This window comes from Larus michahellis, chromosome 4 (assembly GCF_964199755.1).
Source record: "Larus michahellis chromosome 4, bLarMic1.1, whole genome shotgun sequence".
Classification (NCBI taxonomy): Eukaryota; Metazoa; Chordata; class Aves; order Charadriiformes; family Laridae; genus Larus; species Larus michahellis.
In genome coordinates this window covers 10,861,999-10,883,449 of record NC_133899.1, presented here as the reverse complement: position 1 = coordinate 10,883,449, position 21,451 = coordinate 10,861,999, and the positions used below count along the sequence as shown (strand labels likewise).

At 40.5% G+C, this 21,451-nt stretch overlaps 1 protein-coding gene and 1 long non-coding RNA gene across 7 annotated transcripts in view; one reads left to right on the top strand and one right to left on the bottom strand.

The window, feature by feature from the left end:
• GARRE1 (granule associated Rac and RHOG effector 1) overlaps positions 1–2,504 on the bottom strand; it is a 62,467-nt gene extending 59,963 nt beyond the window's left edge. For 2 of the 5 annotated variants that reach the window (XM_074582926.1, XM_074582932.1), the window contains exons 1-2: positions 2,425–2,484; positions 1,047–1,159 (exon numbers count right to left, since the gene is read on the bottom strand). The gene's annotated coding sequence lies outside the window, so the exon portion shown is untranslated. Of the gene's footprint in view, positions 1–1,046; positions 1,160–1,735; positions 1,873–2,424 lie in introns of those variants that run through there. The other 3 variants (XM_074582928.1, XM_074582925.1, XM_074582930.1) reach the window with 3 other exon arrangements.
• Positions 2,505–2,520: 16 nt separating this feature from the next.
• Positions 2,521–16,877, top strand: LOC141741847 (uncharacterized). Of its 2 annotated transcripts, XR_012586504.1 has the most exons (6): positions 2,521–2,585; positions 2,911–3,037; positions 13,512–13,621; positions 14,431–14,483; positions 14,569–14,669; positions 15,522–16,877. It is a non-coding gene; the product is annotated as an uncharacterized LOC141741847 (long non-coding RNA). The 2 variants fall into 2 exon arrangements; XR_012586505.1 differs by lacking the exon at positions 2,521–2,585 and having other exon boundaries at positions 2,902–3,037; positions 13,509–13,621.
• The last annotated feature ends 4,574 nt before the right edge of the window (positions 16,878–21,451 follow it).

The window sequence follows — 21,451 nt, the reverse complement described above, 5'->3', positions numbered from 1 at the left end:
ACTATCATTAGCAGGATTTCTGGTGTACCAGCATTCATTGTACCAAGAACAAGTCTTTTCCTATTACAGTACTACTATATAAACAAAAGCAGTAGCACAATTTCTCTTGACAAAATCCTGTTTTGAGTAACAAGAGGCAAGTGGCAGGACTTAAAACTAGTCAATTCAGAGTATAAAGGGAAGCTTACTTACACCTTACCGGAGAGCAAAAATACAGCTGTTTTGCTGCAAAGAAAAACTGGCCGCCATTTGTATGCTGGGGAAGAAGAGGTGTTGAAAAGTAGCAAGTAGTGGGAAGAAGTAGGGATAAAAAGCTCTCAGGTTGGAGACAGCAGGAAAAAAAAAACCACAGCACAGCAAACTACGATTCAAGTGGAAAAAATATTCAAGTGATCAAATACAAGTTGATACCTAACAAGTGGAAGAAACCTAGACTTCTCTTTTAAACATCTATAGCAGATATTTTCATATTACTTTGTCTGAAGGATTATTTACCTGTTAATCAAACTTCAGAGTCGCAGAAGAGACTTCAACTAAAAAAGTATTCCCTGTATGTATTATCTCTAGTTTCCTAACAGCCCTAAGTAACTCCCAATTCTGAATGAATAATGCCAACAGAAGGATTTACACCTTATGCTGACCTCCATGCTGCTTTCAGCCGGATTCCTCACACCCCAAAGGTTCCACAAAGCACCGTAAACGCATATGTTGGCCTGAAACACACCTTCTTCACAACCATAGATTAAATACTTAGAAAGTCCTTCCTTCTAGAAGGGAAAGTACAGAACAGAAAATAAAGGAAGAAAGTAAACCCTTGTACAAGTCCTGAGCTTTGAAAAATAGCAATTCTTTACAGGAGGGTCCATCTTATTTTCTGTAGAAACATTGCCTAGTAGAAGGCTCCAGCCAAATACAAAATCACATCGATACCCACGATACACAAATAGCACCTGTGCACATACCAAGACGGGCCAACACTCCTGATCCCATGAGCCGCATACCAAAACCTTCATGTGGCTGGGAGCTACACGACACACACCACATACCTCAGAGAGGTGAGGGAAGGGGAGCCATATCGCTGGAGCTTCAGCCACCCGTTGCCCACAGAAAACAATGGTTCCTCAAGAGCACCACCACCCCTTCGCAAGATGGCACCAGGCTGAGAAAACAGACACATCAAGCAACATCAGCCTTAAAATCCACAGGGACCTTCTCCCCAGCCTCTGGATTTGAGGTTGTCCAACAGCCACAGTAGTGGTTACAAGATGCGGTGCTGTTTTGGGAACCAAGCCTCAGCCTTCTGCCGGCTGCCTGTGCCTTTGGAGCCACAGGTCGACCGACTCGGAAGAGCCAAGTGATTTATTGTGGCTACACACCACTGACATATGCTGCTCTTCAAAACACTCTGTTCCTCTATAAATCCAATAGTAATGGCAGATTTCTACCTGTAACCAGGTTTATAACCTCACACAAAGCAAACAAACAAGGTCTTTTGACTTCCTTCAAATTTCTACGCCAACGTCCACCTCACGAATACGTACCTGCACCACTTCCTCTCCATTCACACGATAAAACCCCTCAAGCAGGGAGAAGCAAAGGCGCATTCGTAAAGTTTTAAGCCATAGCCCAAAACGAGAGTTGTCCTCTCCCGCTTGCAGCGCGTATGGCCACAACACACGGCTAGACAACACCACAACAGCGCTTTCTGGTCAGCGTCAGGTGAAAAACCCCTTACCGGCACGGCCCACCGCGCTGGCTGCCCAGTCGGAGACACCCCTTGCCCGCAGGCCTTGGGGCGCTGAACGGCGAAGAAAACCTACGGCGGGCACGGTGAGGCGGCGTCTCCCCGGGGAACCCGGCGTTACAAGCCACCTCGGCCGCCTCAACGCCCGGCCGGGCCGGGGCAGCGACGCGCCGCCCTGAGGCGCCCCTCCGGGGCCTCGCCTCAGGGCGGCGCGTCGCTGCCCCGGCCCGGCCGGGCGTTGAGGCGGCGGCGGCGGGTCAGTATTTAGCAGGAAGGTGCGCAGGAATTCCCGCAGGCGCAGTCAGCCCCCGCTGGGCTGCCCTCACACGGATCGGGGTGGCGGGAAGGGGGGCCCCCCGCCGCCGCCGCCACAGGGCCCCCGCTGAGGGAGCGAGGCGACAACCCCCGCGCCGGCCTCCTCCTCCTCCTCCTCCTGCTCCTCACAGGCGCTGCCGGCGGCTCCTCGCAGCCCCAACCCCCGGCGCGGCCCGGGGACGCTGGCCGCTCTCTGCCTCAGCGCCCCGGGGAAGGAGGAGCGGCGGTAACGCCGTCCGTGCCAACCCCACTGCTTCGCCTCGCCCCGCCGGCCGGGCTGCGGGGGCTGCTGGCGGTCCCCCCCCTCCCACTACCACCACCACCACCCCCGAGGAAAGGCCGGGCGGGCGGCGAAGCTCACTCACCTGCCCGCGACAGCGCGGCCAGCCCCGTTCTGTGTACTCCGGAAACGGCGGATCCTCCGCCGGGCGCCGGGGAGGGGCCGGGCCGGGGCGGGGGGCGGGCGGAGCGGCGAGTGACAGCGGGAAGGGGAAGGCGGGAGAGGGCGGGCGGCCGCCGGCGGAGCGTGAGGGGAGGGGGCGGGCAGCGGCGGCACCGGGGGTCCCCTGGGGTGGGGGGGAACCGGGGGGTGAGGGCAGGGGGTGAAAGGGCACCCGGGGCCCCCTGAGGCGGGGAGGGACCGGGAGCTGAGGTGAGGTGAGGTGAGGTGGGGAGGGTGGCGGTGGGGCTGCCTCAGTGAGGGGGTGACAGGGACAGGCCGCGGGGTGCGGGGGAAGGAGGGTGACGGACAGCCTGGCAGAAGAGAAGGGGGCAACAATTAATCAGTGAATATTTTGTAAAAATATTTATAGAAAATAATGCTTTTCCTCATTCTGTTGCTTTGCGGTCAGGTGCAGTGTCCTTCCTCGCTGATGGAGATGGCCAGTGGCACCCGCAAAGCACCCTGTTCCTCTCCCATCCAAAATTGCCAGCTGCAGAATTCAACACTGCTGTTCAATGGATTTACTTGGGAATTAGGTAAAATGCACAAAAATTACCTCAAATAGATCCCTTGGGCATAATTGCCACGGTGCTACCAGCTTTAGGAATTGTTCAGAAACAGGCCTGGTCTATGATGGCTTGCTGTGTGCGTTTAAACTGGTTTGTTATTATTTCTCAGGCTTAATGCAGGTTTTATACAGAAAAGTTTGCTGTGCAATACAATGTATTTTCAAATCCTATTTCTGTAGAAATAGTCTTCTGTTAATGTTGTCTTTCTTAGTAGAAAGTGATTATTTTTTATTTCCAAGGTATACTTAGAATTGTAAATGGAACAAGCATTTAATAACGTACAGAAATGTCTGGTAGAAATTAGAAAATAAGGTAACGTGTAATAGTAGGAGAGTAGTTAAAAATTGTTGGAATATACATAAGCAAAAATTTTGTCTACAGGGCTAAGCATCCGATCATCTGGCTCTAATTCCCCCCCCAAAAAAACCCAAACCCACACACTTGGATATAATACTAATAAAGTGAAAATAACAGTAATTTCCACTGGTTTCAGTGCTGTTAATCAGAAAACTCTGTGGGAAGAAGTGAAATTGTCAATTTATTGGACACCTTCTGGCCACAAGCTAGAAATAGTCCTCAAGTAGCGTCTGTGGGGAGCTGCCTAGGAGCAATCTGCGGCTTTGTTTCCTTCTCTGTAACAGATGGTTCCTGGCAGACTGGGCTTCTCATCAGTGCGTTCCCTCCGAACTTTCCTGGTTCTTGCATGTCTAATAAGCATGTCTCTTCCTAGTAAATTTAGTCCTCAAATTAAGAAATACCTGGGAAATACTTGGAAAGCACACAAGGGAACAGAAGGCTGTCATATTGTTGGCTCCTTCAAGAGAGAGGTGTGTCGGAGTATTCTTTGTACTGGAAGAGTGCGATAAAGGGCTTAAAGGGCTAGAGAGGTACCTTTTTTCTTTTTTTTTTCTGCTTTTAACTAAATGGTAGATGAAACATTGTTTTTTAAAAAAATAAAAAAGACTCTGATGGGGTTTCAACAAGTTTTTGATTGGAAGGAAATATAGGTATAAAGCGGAAAAACAGAGTGTAAAGGAAGTTGGAAGGAGCTGAAGAGGAAGGGAAAAAGAAAATACTGGGATGCTGGATACCAAGGCTACACCTTAACAGTAATCCAAAAAAACCAACAGAATATCTCCTGGGGGGATTTTTGTTTGGGGTTTTTTTGGTGTTATTTGGAGTTTTTTTAAAGAGAGATTAACGCACATGAACAGACATGTACTTTTAGGAATACTTACATTTCCTGTCCTTGGGAAGCGGGGTTGCCAGTCTGGAGCTTTTCAGCTGCAAGCGTTCTCTCCAGGAGCCCGGTGTTGCACTTGTGCTGAGGTTGTGTCATGTAGCCAGCACAGAGCAGCGCCAGGGACTGTTGGAGGAAGACACAAACCATCAGGAGTTATGAAGGCAAACATTAACACTTGTATTTGAGTCTTGTTGCATGCCCAGTCCAGGCCTGTCCAAAAAGAACCCTAGAACCCCTGCTGAGCCATTGCCATTTCCCACCTGCAAAGCGTTCTGCTCTCCAGAAACCCTCCCTCTCTCCAAGCCACGTACCTTGCAGTTCTTGGTCACAGGAAGAGCATGGTACGGTGCTTACAGGATCACAACAATCTCCTGCCATGATGAAGAGCGGTAAATTCTGTTGCACTAGCTGATGGCCATCCACCAGAACTTTTTCTAACAGTGTATTTTACCAACATGCGGTTTTACCAAGAGATCCCCAAACTACAGCATACTGTATTGACAGGCAGAAATTTGTTCTACAGACCTAGTCTTACAGTTCAATACAGTACACGAACATGTTCTTTCACACTGTCAGGAGGTGTCCAAATCTGCTCCGTATTTTGTTATCCTACTGATTTAATTGTATTCAGTGGATCTGTGCAGAAGTTGGTTGTGTCAACACTAACAGCGGAGTTACACAAAATAAGCATATTTTTTATTTTGATTTGCTGGATTTATTTACATGTTATTATAATATTTTTACAGTGCTGTATAACAACTTTTAACACATAACTGTCTCTAAAGATCGGCATTTCATTTGAAATTTATTACAGCTTAAGTTTATAGATAAAGAGCGTAAAGGCACAGAAGACTGGTAATAATCCTGGCCCTAAAGCTAATATGCCTTAACCAGATGGCAGGGATTCAAGACAGACTGAGAAATAAATAGGAAGTTCACACTTCCTAATACGAACAGAGTATGAAAACATTCAATTCAGCAGAAGTGCATAATAACCAATGCAGAATAAAGAGGAAACTCTTAAGGACTAGAAAATATGTGGAGTAGATACCCATTGTGATATGGAATTTTAAAATTATTTTCCTGAATGCTTACAATGCTGTATTTATACTGAATACTCTATTTTTTTATTTTGTGAATTCTAAATATTTTGAAAGATGGTAGGATGATTAACTATTTAGTAAATTCATATGTAAATCAGCATAGAATAGATGTATACAGTTATATTTATGGTTTTCCTATCGACATTACGTATATGTGAAAAGTGCTTTCCGAGACCTCCATTGAATAGGAAGGGAAGGAAACCAGTGCACTGTTTAAACAAAAACTGTAACAATGTTGTTTAGAGAGAGAGGAAACCAGCTTTGAAATGTATTATGAGTGCAACTTGATGTGGTGGGCTGCAGGAGGAAGAAATCATTAGCTCGGAAAAAAAGCAGCACTGGCACAATAGCCATGTGCAAATGTTAATAAGGATATGCGTATCAGCAAGGTGTGGGATAAGATTAGGAGGATGAATGTTACTAATAAAATCCCTCAAGAGTGGGTTGTCTTGTTAAAGGAAAAAGCTAATTTACAAGAGGTTGTTGTTTCTGTTGATCAGATAGAGGTATGTTTAGGAACAGGAAATGTGAGGAAAACCAGGGTGATTTTGGAAAACAGACTTGATCACTAATGTCCTATTGTGTCAGCAGTGATTTTCCCTGTGTGGTTACTACTGACTATGAATGTTGTAGTGATAGTATGTTTAAGTACAGGAAGAAGAGCAGTGGTGTTGCATTAGTATTTGCACTGTATACTTGCAGTTGAAGGTGAAGGGAAATGAAAATGCAGGTTTAGATCTAGATAGATTATACAGTTTGTACAGTATGTCACTGTCCTCATGGCTCATAGCCTAACTCGCTCTTGCTGTCTGAATGTTTGACAATGCAGGCATACACGTAGGCAAATAAGACTTCTAAAAATACTTTTCACAAATCACCCATTCCAGCTGTCAGGGTGAGAACAGTCCTTTTGTCCTGCAGCTCCGGACAACTAAAATCCTATTTCAGACAAGTGAAATTTAGTTATTTGCTGCATGACAGGAAAGCTGCTGACCTATGCTTTATACCCCTCAGTACATTGACTGACCGTTGTGTCCAACCTGAGGCTTAAAATGGGAATTGGCCTCTTGCCCAGCTTCTTTGTAAATACTACCAAATGGCAAAAGAAATGCATGGTTAGAGCCCCCAGCCTGCTGTTTGTAAAAATTCTTGCCCATTACCTCCACAGGGCAAGTCCCACTTTGGAAAGAGTGAACATAACTGACTATATATGGCCACCTAAAAATAAAAATAGGGACAATCACCTTTTCTCATCAGACAAATCAAAGATCCAGGTCACCTTAAAAAATCCTAGGCTGCAAGCCAATGATACTGGCTATAGGGAAAATATATATATATATATATATATATCTTAATCCTACGTGGATCAGTCCAGTTTTGATTGAAGTGAATGGAGGCCATTGACTTCAATTGACGTTGGATGTGTCCCATGACCTTCTAGTTTATATATTTAGACTCCGCACACTAATCTTCTCTTCCACAGGTCTGATGTCATCACCATTATTATAAGCAGAACTCATCACTTGATTGACAGCAAATAACCTTTCCAAAAAGTAGCCAACGAGTAAGAATGTTTTGTAAGAGTGACATGTGATCATGACGGCCTGCAGTCCATTTTTGTTTACAGGCGGTGGAAGAATTTCAGATATTTCTGAGGTCAGTGTCCCTAGTCCAGAGATGAAGGAGAAGATGTGTTTGTTTTTAAATGGCCATTCTGCTTAAAAAACTGTCTTCCATTTGTGCTGAAATGGAGGACTAGATTCTGAAATAAATTATTTGCCGGTTGCGGTCAGCCAGATGGGCACAGGAATGGAGTACTCCCAACTGCCTGCACAAAATGGTCATTGGCATTTCATATTTTTGCTTCAGGAAGTCAACTACTTAAACGTGTGTGTGATTTTTTTTTGAATGTCTGGTGATTCAGATGTCTGGGATCTCATTTTGCTTGTTTTCTTGAAAAGTTTCACAAAAAGGAATCAGTTTGCAAAACCACAAAAATGTACTTCTCAGCCAGCTTGGGTAAAATAGTTTGCACGGCCATCTAAATCCTGGAGAAGTTTTCATATTTAAAAAATTTATTCTGGTGAGTAGCAAATGATTATGAATTCATCATTAGTTAGCCTTTAGCAGTTGGCTTAGAACTGTTCAAAGTATGCAGCAAATATGGAGGTGTTGAGAGAATATTTGTGAGACACCAAGAACTGTTGACATTTTGTAATACTAGATCTTAGAAGATTGTTATAAAACAGATATGCTGTGAATGTGTGAATGAGAACTAGGCTGGGTTTGGTTTTTTCTTTTTTTTACTTAGAAATGAAAATGGCATTTAAGTATATCCCATTGGAAGGTTGTCACTAAGAGTAAAATGTAACTCTATGTAATTGACCCAACTTATTAATAGGGTATTTAGGGCTTCTAATATAATAGAGTCTAAACACGATTTAAGAAGAAGTGAAACAAAATTTAGAATTAATTCTAGAAAATTTATAAACAGGTGTCTGTCATGGTTTGGGCCAGACTGGCTTCTACTAAATGTTTTAAATTAGAGGCTACCTGCCAAATTATGATTTGTTTGTTTGACCTTGTACAACTGATTGCAATAAGGTGTTATGTATGTTTCAGATAACAGAATTTGACTTTTTCGGTAAGTGTCTTAGATTGGATATATAATTCTTATTTTCATGTTACCATATGAATGGTGAATTTTAGATTATTTATTTTAACTTACGTTTATATAAATACAGAAAAAAATATATATGTTTATAAATATATAGAAATATTTAAAGCGGTCTAGAAAGAAGCCTAAAAGGCAGTTTTAAAAAATTTCCATGTAGTAGTTCCTGCAACACGGGAGTGTTGCAGGGGGACTGAACAGGGCACCCAGTGCTATTGCATTGCCTAAGTTTCTCTTAGGGCACTGTAACAAAGGCAACTTAATTTCAACTGCCTTAGCAGTACTGTTATTACCTTTTGCCTATACAGATTATTTTGTATTGTGGAAAACTGCCAAATAAGGAGTAATTTTGTAATGGAGAACATGGAATTATGAAAGTGGGCTGAACAGAAGGATAACAGAGAAACATGCAAGCCAGTATCTGATGGTGGAAACTTTGCTAAATTACTTGATAACATACATTGTATGTATGTATTGTAGATAAAGCAGTGATCTGATGCAGGCATGACACGTGAATGAACTAGTCTTTTCTCTAGAGTTTCTTCAGTAATTACAGAAATACCCAAAGGCCCAAACTGGGACTGGGATTTAAGTAATCGACTTACAGGAAGGCATTTCTCAGGAACAACAAAATTCAAGACTGACAAAGCTTCCTTCATAAATGACTCTTGCTGAGCCCCTCAATACAGAGGCTCTTTTGGGTGTCCTGTCCAAACCACTCCAGGTCTCCTGGTGACATCATGAAATGTGAGATGCCTATGAGCTAGTCTTTGGCCACGGCGGAGCTCTGGCCACCTGTCTGTCCTATGCTTGAGAAGATATGCAGGATGTTGACAGAGAAGAGTGGGACTTATCTACTAAAACTTGGCAACCCAGCCTCGTCTGTTTTCCAAGGGACCAAGCGCAGCCAGCAATGCTTGGTTGGCTGAGTACCATTTTCCTCTGGCTCCAACAGGAAAGCCAACGTAGCTGACCTCAGTGGCTGGTTTCAGGTTCTTGATTTGTTTAGTCGGCTTCTAGTGCTTTCATACTTTCTCTGGAACCGCAGCCAAGAGTGTATTTGGTTTGCTCACATTGTGGTCCACCATCTGGGCCTGGTTCTCCTTGATAAATCTGACATCAGGTTTGAGGAGCTCACTCTGCTCATCACTAAGCTAAAGTTGATAATACAGTGCCCGGTGATTTTTTGTTTGCTTGCTTTTTAAACTTCCTCAGGCAAAATGGTACACAACTGGCTGTGTTATTAGATGCAAATATCCTGCACCGCTGGACACGTGCCAAGGATGCAGGAGCAGGTCTCACAGTGTTTATGGTTCACCCTACTGTTGTCTTTTTCACAGCCCAGAAATTCCTTGGTTGGGTATTCATTTGCTTGAAGTCTAAGGGCTACAAGAAGTTATTTCTCTGGCATCCCACAATGACTTTAGATCCTTCACCATGCTTCACCACGCCCAATGGCACGTAAGGCAGATAGATACCCTTTATGTCTGAGTGGGGTAGTTAAAGGTGCTCTCTGCATCCCCTGGCTCAATTTCTATGTCTTCCTTGCTTCAAGAGGCACACGCAAACCTCTCTACTGTCATTTGGCTCCAAAGGTCCCGATACATCTGTCATTAATATAAATTGCGTGTAGCTTTGTTGAAATTGATAGTTGTGGTTCCCGGCTCTATTGCATGACATCTAATCAATTGCAGTATTGTAAAAGGAGGTATAAAAAGCTACCAAGTCTGTATCAGACTATCAGATCACACTTCTCACAGCTGGGAGGGGCAGGAAACAAAACATCAGTCCCACAAGAACTGCACATATGCAGTATGCAGCTCTTGTGTGAGCTGTCGTATCTGTCAGCACAAGGGACCGTGAGACAACAGCCCTGTGGTAGCAACTGACAACTGGGGTTTGAGGGAAGAAAGAATTTCAGCTTTGTGTGTGCACTGCTAAATAATTCAAAGCAGCAGATAAACAGTACCTACAGGTGTGTTTCTTTTTTTAATTTCACACTGATGAATCAAGATAGTATAACCCAAATATACTTCAGACCCTTTTAGGCACACAGCATCAAGCCAACAGTTACTAAAAGAGAAGGGAGTAGTAAAACAATCTGTAGGCTGTGCAAATTCTATACATCAGTTGTTTTCTGTTGTTGGATTTTGCATATGTTAGCTTGCTTTTGGAATTCCAAGAGTTAGAGTGAGGAAATGATATGATATAGATCTTTCAAAGTTAAGCTTTGATAGTGGTATTGAGTGTCAACACACTGTATATACATCTCAAGGATCTTTGCAATTCCAAGAGTGGGAAGATGAGAAGGCAATAAATAATAGGATACAGAGTATACTTTTCCCTTTTCAATGGGAAAATATTTCAGATATGGTGATGTAGCTGACAGATGTTTGGTTTTGCATAAAAGAAAAAGGAGAAGAAAAAAGATTGAAATGCATAGTCATATAGGAAATAAAAAAACCCTAATGAGTAAGGGAGCTTATTAGTAAGAGAACCTATTGTGAATTTATCACAATAAAGTACCTTATGCTTAGCTTCTTTTAAGTAAGCTAAATACATGCTGCCTCAATATGAAATAAAGGTAATATAGAATCATAAGCCCGTCATTTTTGATATTTCACTAATGCTACCTGTAATCAGTTTTTATCCAGCTCAGAGACAACCTTAAAACATGCCAAGAAATGCATATGTACATGCACACGTACACACACATATTTGTCTTATCTTTAACTGTTACCACAGATGTGAGAAATAACAACATCTGTTTTTACAAAGATTGATATGATAAAAATACGCAGAGTTGATTTGTCATATTTATCTTTGTTTTTCACCATACCGAAGATGGTATGTAGCAGTTTATAATTGGGGATTATAAACAGCATTCTGAGTTGGGGACACTTATAAACAGCATTCTGAGTTGGGGACTCAATGCAGATGTAAATATTTGCTCTTCTGTACAAATTTGGAGACAATTCTGTCCTGCCATAGAGACTGTATGAGATAATAATCATAAAAGCAGTGAAAAACTTCTATTATTGTGCTCTTAAATTAAAAAGTACAACATGCACATCTATCCCCCAATCCAGAGAACAATTAATTTGTAGAGCTGTTGAGGTAACATGATTTGCTAGTTTCTGGAATAATTGCTCACAAACATGTGAGCTTGACCCCTGCGCCAACTAAGAAACTCTTGGCTGTGTACACAGGGTGACCCCAATGATGGTTTCAGAAAAGCAGGATTTGGGGATTGGACACATTTGTCCCTGATAGGAGTTGTGGTTTTCTCTTCATATGGATTAAATAACATATTGACAGTCTTCAGAGTTGCTAATTTTGGCATCCTGATCACAAGTTCCATGCAGCTTCATGTTTTGCTTCGTCTCACAATTCTAGGAATGGTGGTTTCCTGAGAAAATCAAGCTCATAATACTTGGGACACTCTCTCTCATGGTTTTTGTGCATGTAGGATTGCCAAACCAGCACAGTACATAATAAGAATGAAGTTCAATCCATACTGGTTTTATACCCTATGTTTTTCAGAGCGTGTAATCATTTTTCTGAAAATATATAAAGAGAAATCTTTGTAAAGCCCATTTATCCAGCTGTACAATGGTATATGTGTAATTTGGGGATTTCCAGCCATAACTATAGTAGCAGTAACAAAACACTTTTAAAGCCTGTTAGCTTTGGTCATGTTTTCACTTAATGCTTTTTAAAATCATGGTGCTGATCTTGTGGTGAGATCCATTTACAAACAGTCTCATTGAAGGCCCGGGACCTGCAGTTAATAATCTTCCATTCTGTGTCTAATTGCACTCCCATTTTACATAAAATAAATGGGGACATTTGTTTCAAGGTCAGTAATTTACGAATTAAGAATAATTATTTGTAAATATCCTCAAAATCCAATTCAATAGGAATTTGAAAACCTCAAAAATGCAAAGGTCCGGAGAGTTTTCCCCCTGCAAAATCGCATGCTAGCATAAAGGATGAGTTCTAAAGTTCTGTCTGTAATTTAAGAGCCTGCAATTATTTGTATTGTAGTCATTTTTGCCCTCTGTATGACTATACCCTTTTAAATTCAAGGAATCTGATAACACACACAAGCAAAAAAATACAGGCAGGTATTTCAAACAGAATCTGTAGAAAGAACAACATTAACACGTAGATCTTTTCAAAAAGATTCAGTCTACAGAACTGGGATTTTAAAGAGAGATACTGGCAAAAGAATTGGGCTCATCTAATATGCAGAGGAAAAAATGCCAACTTGAGGGGTAGACATCTTCTAAACCAAATTCTACAATTCCAGAGAACTTCCTTGAAGTGAAACAAGCTGCAAGATGGGCCAATTTCTTAAAATATTAATAGTACATTTTGGTGAGACATACTCATTATGCTTTCACGGATGGAAATTCATTAAATTGCAATGATAATAAACCTTGAGAAATTAAGCTTATAAATGAAAATGAAAGGATTGTTTCTGGGTTTTTTGAGAACCCCAAGATTTGTTTGGCATGTAGCTGAATGCTTGTTTCTCTTTGCTGACAGCCTGGTTTACGTTACGAGACGCTGTGCTGCTGTACACCAAATGGCATTGTCCAATTGGGGTTTATTTTTAGGCTGCTTTGTAGCAGATGCAGACTGGCACATCACTGCTCACTCCAACGCGGCGCGTTGCATTCCCAGCAGGAGCCCTGCTGAGAGGGGAGGAAGGAAACCCGTGGCAGAAGCGATAGCGGTGCAAAGCACAAGTCTCACAACTCTGTTTAGTGGGTCAGCTGCCCGGAATTACTGCATGGGAGTGGTACTTGAAATCTGTCTTTGCTTCCCACCGTGAACTCCACTTACAATCAAAAAATCATAACTTTTAATTAATATGCACATGACTGAACCAGTTAAAATTACCTCCTATTTGATACTGCCAATTCCTAATCCTCAAGCGTGTTTGCTGGTCACTGCAGCAATGATGAACATCCAAAGTAGTGAGCATATTTTAAAGAATATATTCCGAGAGCTTGGTTCTGCCGCTTTTAAGAGCAGCAATCTTTGTGTTAAACTCAATGGGAGTAGGTCAGACCCTATGACTGCAAAAAATATTTTTCTATAGAAACGAAACTAACCTAAATGTCTATATTAAGCCATGTCCATTGTGAAAAGTACTTTCACTCTGGAAATATGTAGCACTTTCTCTATATAGTATGTTTTAAGACCTTTTCTCTCTATTGTATAGTATATGTACAAAATAAGTACGATATGTAATATTTATATAATAATAATTACCCATAATTAGAATAATTAATATTTAATTAATGCTAATATAATGTATAATAAATATAACAATTACCTGAAAAACTAATAGTTATGGGAACTGACATAATTCCACTAACATGAAAATGAATTTCCCATTGTTTTCAGCAGAACCACATTTAACCTAACTGATTGGCTCACCTCACTAAAACAAGAGACAAGGATGGTTGGATCACAGACCTGCAACCCAGGCTTGCGCAATGATTTCCTCTCTGAACTTGGCAAGTGTTTTTACTGTGAATATTGTCAAAAAGTCTACATAATTTAACAATTTTGCTATCCTTCTACATGGAAAAAAAATCTGCCTGCCTTCTTATTAGATGAGTATTTTTCCTGCTGGTTTGTTTTATTGGCGTGACACCACTAATGCAGTTATGAAACAGCAAGTTTCCTGGCCATTGCATCATTAGCAGAATTATTAATTGTGCTTCCTGAATTTCTATTCATTTACATATTGAAGTCAGCAATAGTAACTTTTAATATTAAATGGACCAGGCTGACAACTAGTAAATACATAGATCTCTATTGAAATTGTAAACTGAACATAATATAAAAATCAGAGGAGGCACCGTTGCTGTTCTTCCTGTCACCTTTCAGAGCAAAAATCTTGTTTCAGCTTCACTGCTTATAAAGGGAAAGAAACACTGAGTTGCAAGAGACTGGGTGAAGTTTATATGTAATGTCTAAAAATACTTCAGAAGGAATTTACCCGTCAGTATTGATTACACAAAATAAAAGCAGAAAAAGCTTCCTGCATACAGTCGGCTTCCCAGAATACCAAAAAAGTATGCACGTGCTCAGAGCTGCTGTTATGTGGCCACTGGAGCCTGGATGATTGCAGGCCGTCATGATGCATCTTTCAGACCCAGCAGAAATCTGGGCTGCTTTTGAATGGGGCAGTCCCACCGTGCCCTCAGCCTGTGCTGCTGCTCGCGCTGCAAGTGCAGTGGTGTTCTCGATGCTGTGTACTAAGCCAGATGATGAGCCTTGAATAACAGTCTTCTGCCGTGTATTATCTTTTATTTGCCAGATGTCTTCTGGAAAAGAGAAAGATTTTTGCATGGACACTGAACGGGAGTCCAAGTAAGCAGTCTGATGCTCCATAGTGTCATCTGCAGCTTGAAAACAACTATTGCATGGGGACTGATTCGTGTCTCAACATTTTCAGTTGTGTTCCTGTATTAATGCTCATGGCACAATCACCAGTCGACCGTGAAATTTTAGCCTCAAGTCACACATAAATATCTGAAGTGATTCTGTACTATTCAAGTAAGTGTTCTTGACCACCATTAAAAGCTCTGATTTCTGTAAGCAGTGGACATGACAGAAAATTCATAATTCTTTGCTCATTATTCAAAAGAATACCCTTGCTTTCTGTAGTATAATTATAAATATAATTATAAATTATTAGTAGTAATATAATTATAAATTAATTTCCTGCCTCATTAAAATCCTTGGCGTATAGAGGAATTGTACCTAAGATGAATGTATTCCTACACTACCAGAGCAGATTTAAATCTGGTAGCCAGTAATTGTTTCATATAATAAAAAATAGCAGTCTTTGTTAGACCCAAGACATTTTAGAGACAGTGTGTTGGTAGCTTTCGCAAAACAATAGTTAACTGAAAAAGATTTTTTTTAATGTGCTAATGGAAGCGATACAGTGTCACAATTTGAAAATTCAGGAAACATCTTCTAAAAATAACTCTTAAAAGAACTATACACCTCTCTGAAGTGTAGGATTCTACTGTTGGGTTTGGCTTCCATGACCAGTAGTACCTGTGCTCCTCTCAAAAGAAATACATAGTTAACTACACATGCATTTTAGCAGAGACAAGAGACCCAAATGTGACAAAAAGGAAATTGCTCTCATCTTACGGAGTTTGATTAAAGCTTTAGGCGTAGAGCTTTTTAAATGACAAATGCTCAGTGAAATAATATTATGCCTTTATACTCCAGAGCACTATTAATCTGAGGTTTCAGGACTTTAAGAAATGTTAATTAACTAGTTACCATTCATGTAAAGTGTTAGCATTACAGTCATTTTGTGGGCTGATAACTGAAGCATGGAATTCAGAAAGGATGAGATTGGGGGTCTCTTCCATGTGTCCTCCCTATCAGGTATTTACAGAGATGTCAACCACTTGTGCAGTACTGATCTCTATGGATCTTCCATCAAGTTAGCCCAAAAGGAGCAGGAACAATTTTGCAAGAGACTGTGAACAACTTCAGTCGTACCCAAAGCAGGATGTTAATGCAGCCTGAAGCTTTGTGTTGGACACTTGGGAGCGCAAATATGATGGCGAAGAAGCCAGGCAGTGTTCTTAAGGATCTGAAGCAGTTGCATATTCAAGGAAAGAGCAGAGACACTGTTGGCTGTTCTGCACGAAGGTAAAGGTTTGCATCACTTAAATATACATCTATATATTTTTTTTTTTCAAGAAAGTTGCCTGCTATAACTAGAGTAAATACTATGCAAATTAGACCCACTGTTGGGTCTATCGAAATGCGTCTCTGCATAGGCTTGCTGAAATCTGTTTGTGATTTCAGTGTAATTAAAGAATATGATCACTGCAGAATATGACTCACAATAGAAATTCCGGGCAGTGTGGGTATAGGAATTGTTCAGTTAATATACATTTAGCTTAATGTCTTGTTTGCAACAGAAGCCATCAGCAGATGATTTGGAGGAAGGTGTAGAAGACCCATAGGTAACGAATAATCTGCTGTACATATTAGATCTCAACCTAATCTTAAATCTATTTTGAATGCTAAAAATCTGAAGCATGGCATTTTCATATACTTCCCACAATTTCTTACTCAAAAGATCACTATTTTCGAGTATTACTGGTAACAATTTAACCACTGAGTCTCTTTTTGAATCTTGTGAAATTGTTGGCCTCAGTGATTTCCCTTAACAATAAGTTTTGTAATATAATTACATGCTTATATTATTTTATTATTATTTTGGCATCTCACAACAAATTTCCTGTTACAGGATAGCAAGAACTGAAGTACAAAATCTACCTTTTCTGTAATATTCTGTATTTTTTATGTTTGGTTTTTTTTTAATCACAGTCCTTTCAGACCTCATTCATTTCAAGGGTAAAAACCAAACATCTTTCAGTTTGCCTTTTCCCTGAGCCAGGTCATTCTTCCCATCCTGCTTTTAATTTCATCTAGCTATGCAGTATCCTTTATTGAGATCTTTGCAGCCTGTATCATAACACTTTCTTCCAGATGAAGATATCAATATTGATTTCTCTAACATTCTTCAACTTACTCATTATCACTTTTCTTATGCCTCCCAACATTTTATTTGTTTTGACCACTGCTAAATATGACCTCAGTCAGCTTTCTAAGCTGATACACTTTTTTAGAATGCTGTGAATCATCTAAATAACTTCTTTTCTTCCCTTCCTCAACACAATACTTTGTAGTTATCAAAATAGAGTTTTGCTCTGCATCAGTCTGCCCATGCGATGCTGTCTAATTGTGTCTTTTGAAGTTCTTTCTAGTCCTCTCTAACCTTAATATAAATAACGTCATCTACAGATTTTGCTTCCCCCTTTTCAGATCTTTGCTTTCTTTCCAGATCAGTAATAAATATATTAAAACACAGTGAACTATTATTTTCCTTAGTAAGATTGTGATTATAACTCTAAAAAAGCTCGTTTGACAATTTTTGTGTCTCTGAGAAAGTTAGCCCATTTCCTATCTGTTTTTTAAACTCTTATTGCCATTACTTATTTTAGAATGCCAAGTAATTAAAATATGGTGGCTTAATGCCTGTTTATACTCTGGCTCCCTTTTTCATAGATGAAAAGCTATCTGTAATAATAAGAAACTTATAAAAATATTTCTATTATGAACCATGCATCTGGCATAATTATAAATTTTTTCCCACCGTAGTACAATTTAGGTTCTTAGGATGCCTGTGTTACGGAGGTTTTGGCCCATGTAATTATTTCTTGAAAGGAGAAAGATGCCTTATTAAAAAAAATGTAATTTCAAACTTTTGAAACTTGAGTTTTACATGTATAAAAAAAAAGAATTTGGTCCTTCGGACAAATCTCTGGTATTTTAAGGGTGACATCTTTCAAAAATGTTTATTGTTAACAGACTCCCCCAGTGAAACCTCTTCATTTCCCGTTACTTTCAATGGGAGGTGGGCCACCACTGATGGCATTCAAAAGCACTGCCCCTGTCTATAATCATCAAAACAAGTGATATTCATAATTTTTTTTAGAACGATTAAGACAAGGTAGTAACCATTTTGCAGTTCCCTGGTAAGGACAGGGGAAGTCCATAGGACGGCAGGCAGATGGGAATACTCAGTGCAGTATTGCCATCTGTTGGTAGCTGCTTAGCATAGCTGCAGAACTGCTCCACAGCCTTGGACGATGAACCGTCACGCTGACGTGCTGTAGATTATGTTTTCTGCTTCCGAGAGGCTACGTTTCCTTGGCAGGGCACTTGCCCTGTACTGCTGCATTGCTGGGGAACTGGCTGGCCAGGACAGGGGCCCTCTGGCTCCCAGATCTAGCCCAAGTTGTTCAGACCCTCTTCCACATCTGAGACAAAGTCTGCAAAAGGCAGGTAGGGATATTTAAGAATCCCTCCCACCCCTCTCAGGGGGAAGGAGGAGAGAGTGGAATCTGCAAAATTTCTCTGCGTGAGTTTTAAAACCTGCAACAGACAAAAAGCATATCAAAAACACTTTCTACTTTCTAGCGAAGAAGTGTTTGTATATCATGAATCTAATCAATGACAATACTTTTTAGTACAAAAGATATGGCACAAGACCTGGAATCAGGAGTGTGGAGTTCTAGTTACAGCGACTTATTAGGAAACCCTCAGAGAACCATGTAGTGGTTCACTTTTTCAGCACTGCCAAAATTGCTCTGCAGCAAGTTTCAAGAGTGCCAAGCATCTGAACAGTGGATTCGAGATCTGATACCTCTGCACAAGATCCATCAATATCCATGGTTCCTAAACATGCACATTCAAAAATTTTGTTTTATCTAATGAATGAAAAGTCTTTATGAGGACTATATGAACCATACAATTACTACAATCAAACAATTACTACATACAGAAATTAATTACAATAGGCAAATGATAAAACATAGAAAGAACTAGCAGTGGGAGCCTTAAACAAAGGAATTGCCACCTGTGATTACTGTCCTGACCATCAAGCAAGACTTGAAAAGTATTCTGAAAAGACAAGCCCAGGAATAAAAATGACAGGGCAGAAGAAACATGGATATAATGGAGACATTTTCCACGCATATACTACCTCATGGCCCAAAGGAAAAGGGTAATTGCTGTTCTCTGTTCTGTGTAAGACCTGTATTACTTCTCCCCTTGCAAATTTTCTCCACTGTTGCAGATTCCAGGTACCCCTTTTTTCCCTCAAATCATTTAACAGATTTACCTAGCAAAGTTAAATTCAGAGCAATTTCTTCCTGTCTGTCCTTAGAATGGTTTGCTCTCTCTGTGCCAGATCTGAAGAATTTGTATCTATCACAGTCTGAGTAAAAATATTATCTCTCCTTGCAAGCCATCCATTTCTTAAAAATTTAGGGCACTTAAATTTATTAGAAATAGTTAAAAATGTAGGTATAGATGATCAGCTCATATATTTCAGAATTAGTACATTGACACAGTCAGTCCTGACCTCAAATTGCTATGTGTTTTTTTCCTGAAGCCTGCTCCAATCTCATAAAAAGTATGAGTTTCTTTGCTGATCTGAGTGAACCCTATTCCACCCGATTCACTGCAGTGAGTGTGCGATCGGGTTTCTCCCACTGCTAAAACCAAAAGCTGGTGGCTGTGAAGCACTCTGTAGATCTGTCTCCTTTTTTTGCATTTGAAACCTGGGACTGGATTTGAAAGTCTGGTCCTATTTCTTATTGTCAGTCCTCAGAAGAATCCATTCTACTACTTTCTCTGCAGCCACTCAAGTATTTTGTTTAATTAGTGGAAAACGAAAGGGGGATTCAAGACTGTGGTTTTGTTTGCTTTCATGTAATAAAATAAGTTAGTACAATGGATTTAAATGGAAGTGGAATTATATATGAAAATTTTTTATCATGCCAGAAAATTTCAATTAGGGGAAATTAACCACTTGGTTCTTTCTGATAAATTAATCATAGAGATTATCTATTAAACGTGCCACTTAACCTTTCTGCCATAAGTGCCCGAGGCAGTAGTATTTAGGCTCTACACATTCATTTGGAAATATTAATTTCTATGCAGCTGTCTTCCAAAATGGAATTTTCACTTCTCTTTTTTATAAGTAGGCCATTGTGCAGCTGTTGTTAATAGAGGCTGGCATTTGTAAAATGGTAAATCCACCATTGTACCCTATAGGTCACAAAACTGATCTCCATCAATTACAGAATATCCTTTATTAAAATGCCCTTTCTCAGCCCCAAAGGGTATCATCCCTTGCTATGATAGCCTTTGGCCTTTTTGGAATGGGAATGTGTTTCAGCCAGTTATTTTACAAGAGCTGAAGCACTGCTACGTTCACACTATCTGTCTTCCATTAGGTTAAGGTTTTGCCTTGACTCCACATTAGTGCTCCCATCTACATTAGAGCTGCCTGAAAATTAATCTTGAGGGACATTGGTAGGACAGCTATCAGCTGTCAAAGAAACAGCTGTCCCAACTGCTGAACCTCCCAGGTCCAAACCCTGCGTCTCCCATCCACAATGAAATCAATTGGTCTTTTCAACATAGACAAGGCCTTACTGTCCCTGTCATGGTCAGCTGTTGCACAGCTTATGGAGAGACAAGCAACTCCTGGAACAGCTACAAACCTTATCCTGTGGTCTTTAAAGATTAGAATTAGGACCTTGGCCTGGATATCTTTCTCATATGTCATAAAATTTGCATGGTCTGCTGCAGGAGTAGTTTGAACTCTAGAACTGTCTGAGGCATGATACCCTATATCCTAGGGAAAGAAGAGAGGAAGTAAGAAAGGAGGAGGTCTAAGGAAAGAAAATATGAATGGCAGATAGTTTATAAACTTTAAGGCTAATGAAATGAGAGAGAATATCTCAAAATCCTAGAATAAAGTACTACGAAAGAAAGTAAATGGAATTTACATTATGTGAGCAGCAAACACATTAGTTACGAGTAACAAAATAAGCGTTTCAGAAAGCAGAAACGGTAGCAAGACATTGATGTTCAATCACAGTTTGTCCCTACTGTGAAACAGTATTAATACATTATTGATTACATTATTGATTACCTGAGTCTATACATTCTTGTGCAGATACAATGAAGTATGAGAAGAATGCTTGTAGATTTGGGATGTGAAGCCAACAAAATCCTGCTGACTTTGGGTTTGGCTTGGATAAACTTGAAGATCTTCAAGGTTTAAGGTCTGGAGGATTTGGAGACAATTCAAGTAGTGCAAGGACCGTGACAAAAGACAGAGAAGGGGAAACAAAATTGAAGAGAGCTGTGTTGAAACTTGGGCTAAGGTACAGTTGTGCTGCGTAAGGATGTGGGATTCACATTTCACGTGAAAAGGAAAAGAACAATTACAAGATTGATGATTGCTATGTGATCAGAGTAGTAAGAAGCTACAGAGCTATACTGTGATTTGGCAGTTTGGAAAGGAAGTGGAAAAGTGAGGTGAAAAAAAGAGAACTATAGTAATGAATGAGGATTTAAGAAAGGAATTGTTGAAAGACATTTTAGCAGGTCAAGTACAAGAGGCAGTGAAATCCTGAATGTGAAGAGTAACACCTGAGATACCGCCCAAGTTTTACAGTGAAAGGCAGGACAGGGGAATTGTCAATTTTGAAACAATAAATGCAGAAAAGCAGAAAAGACATCATCATCATGTAAGAAAATAACAGGATAGCGGGGAGGACCTGCAAGAGGAGTGAATGTAAATTTGTATATGTGGCAGACCTTCAGCTTGAGGCTAGTCGGTAGGAAGAGGGGAAGGTGCTCTGAGAACAACTACTGCTGATAGCAGGAGAGAAACTCAGGAAAAATGTACGTTAAGGGATCTCTGTTGACACCACTTT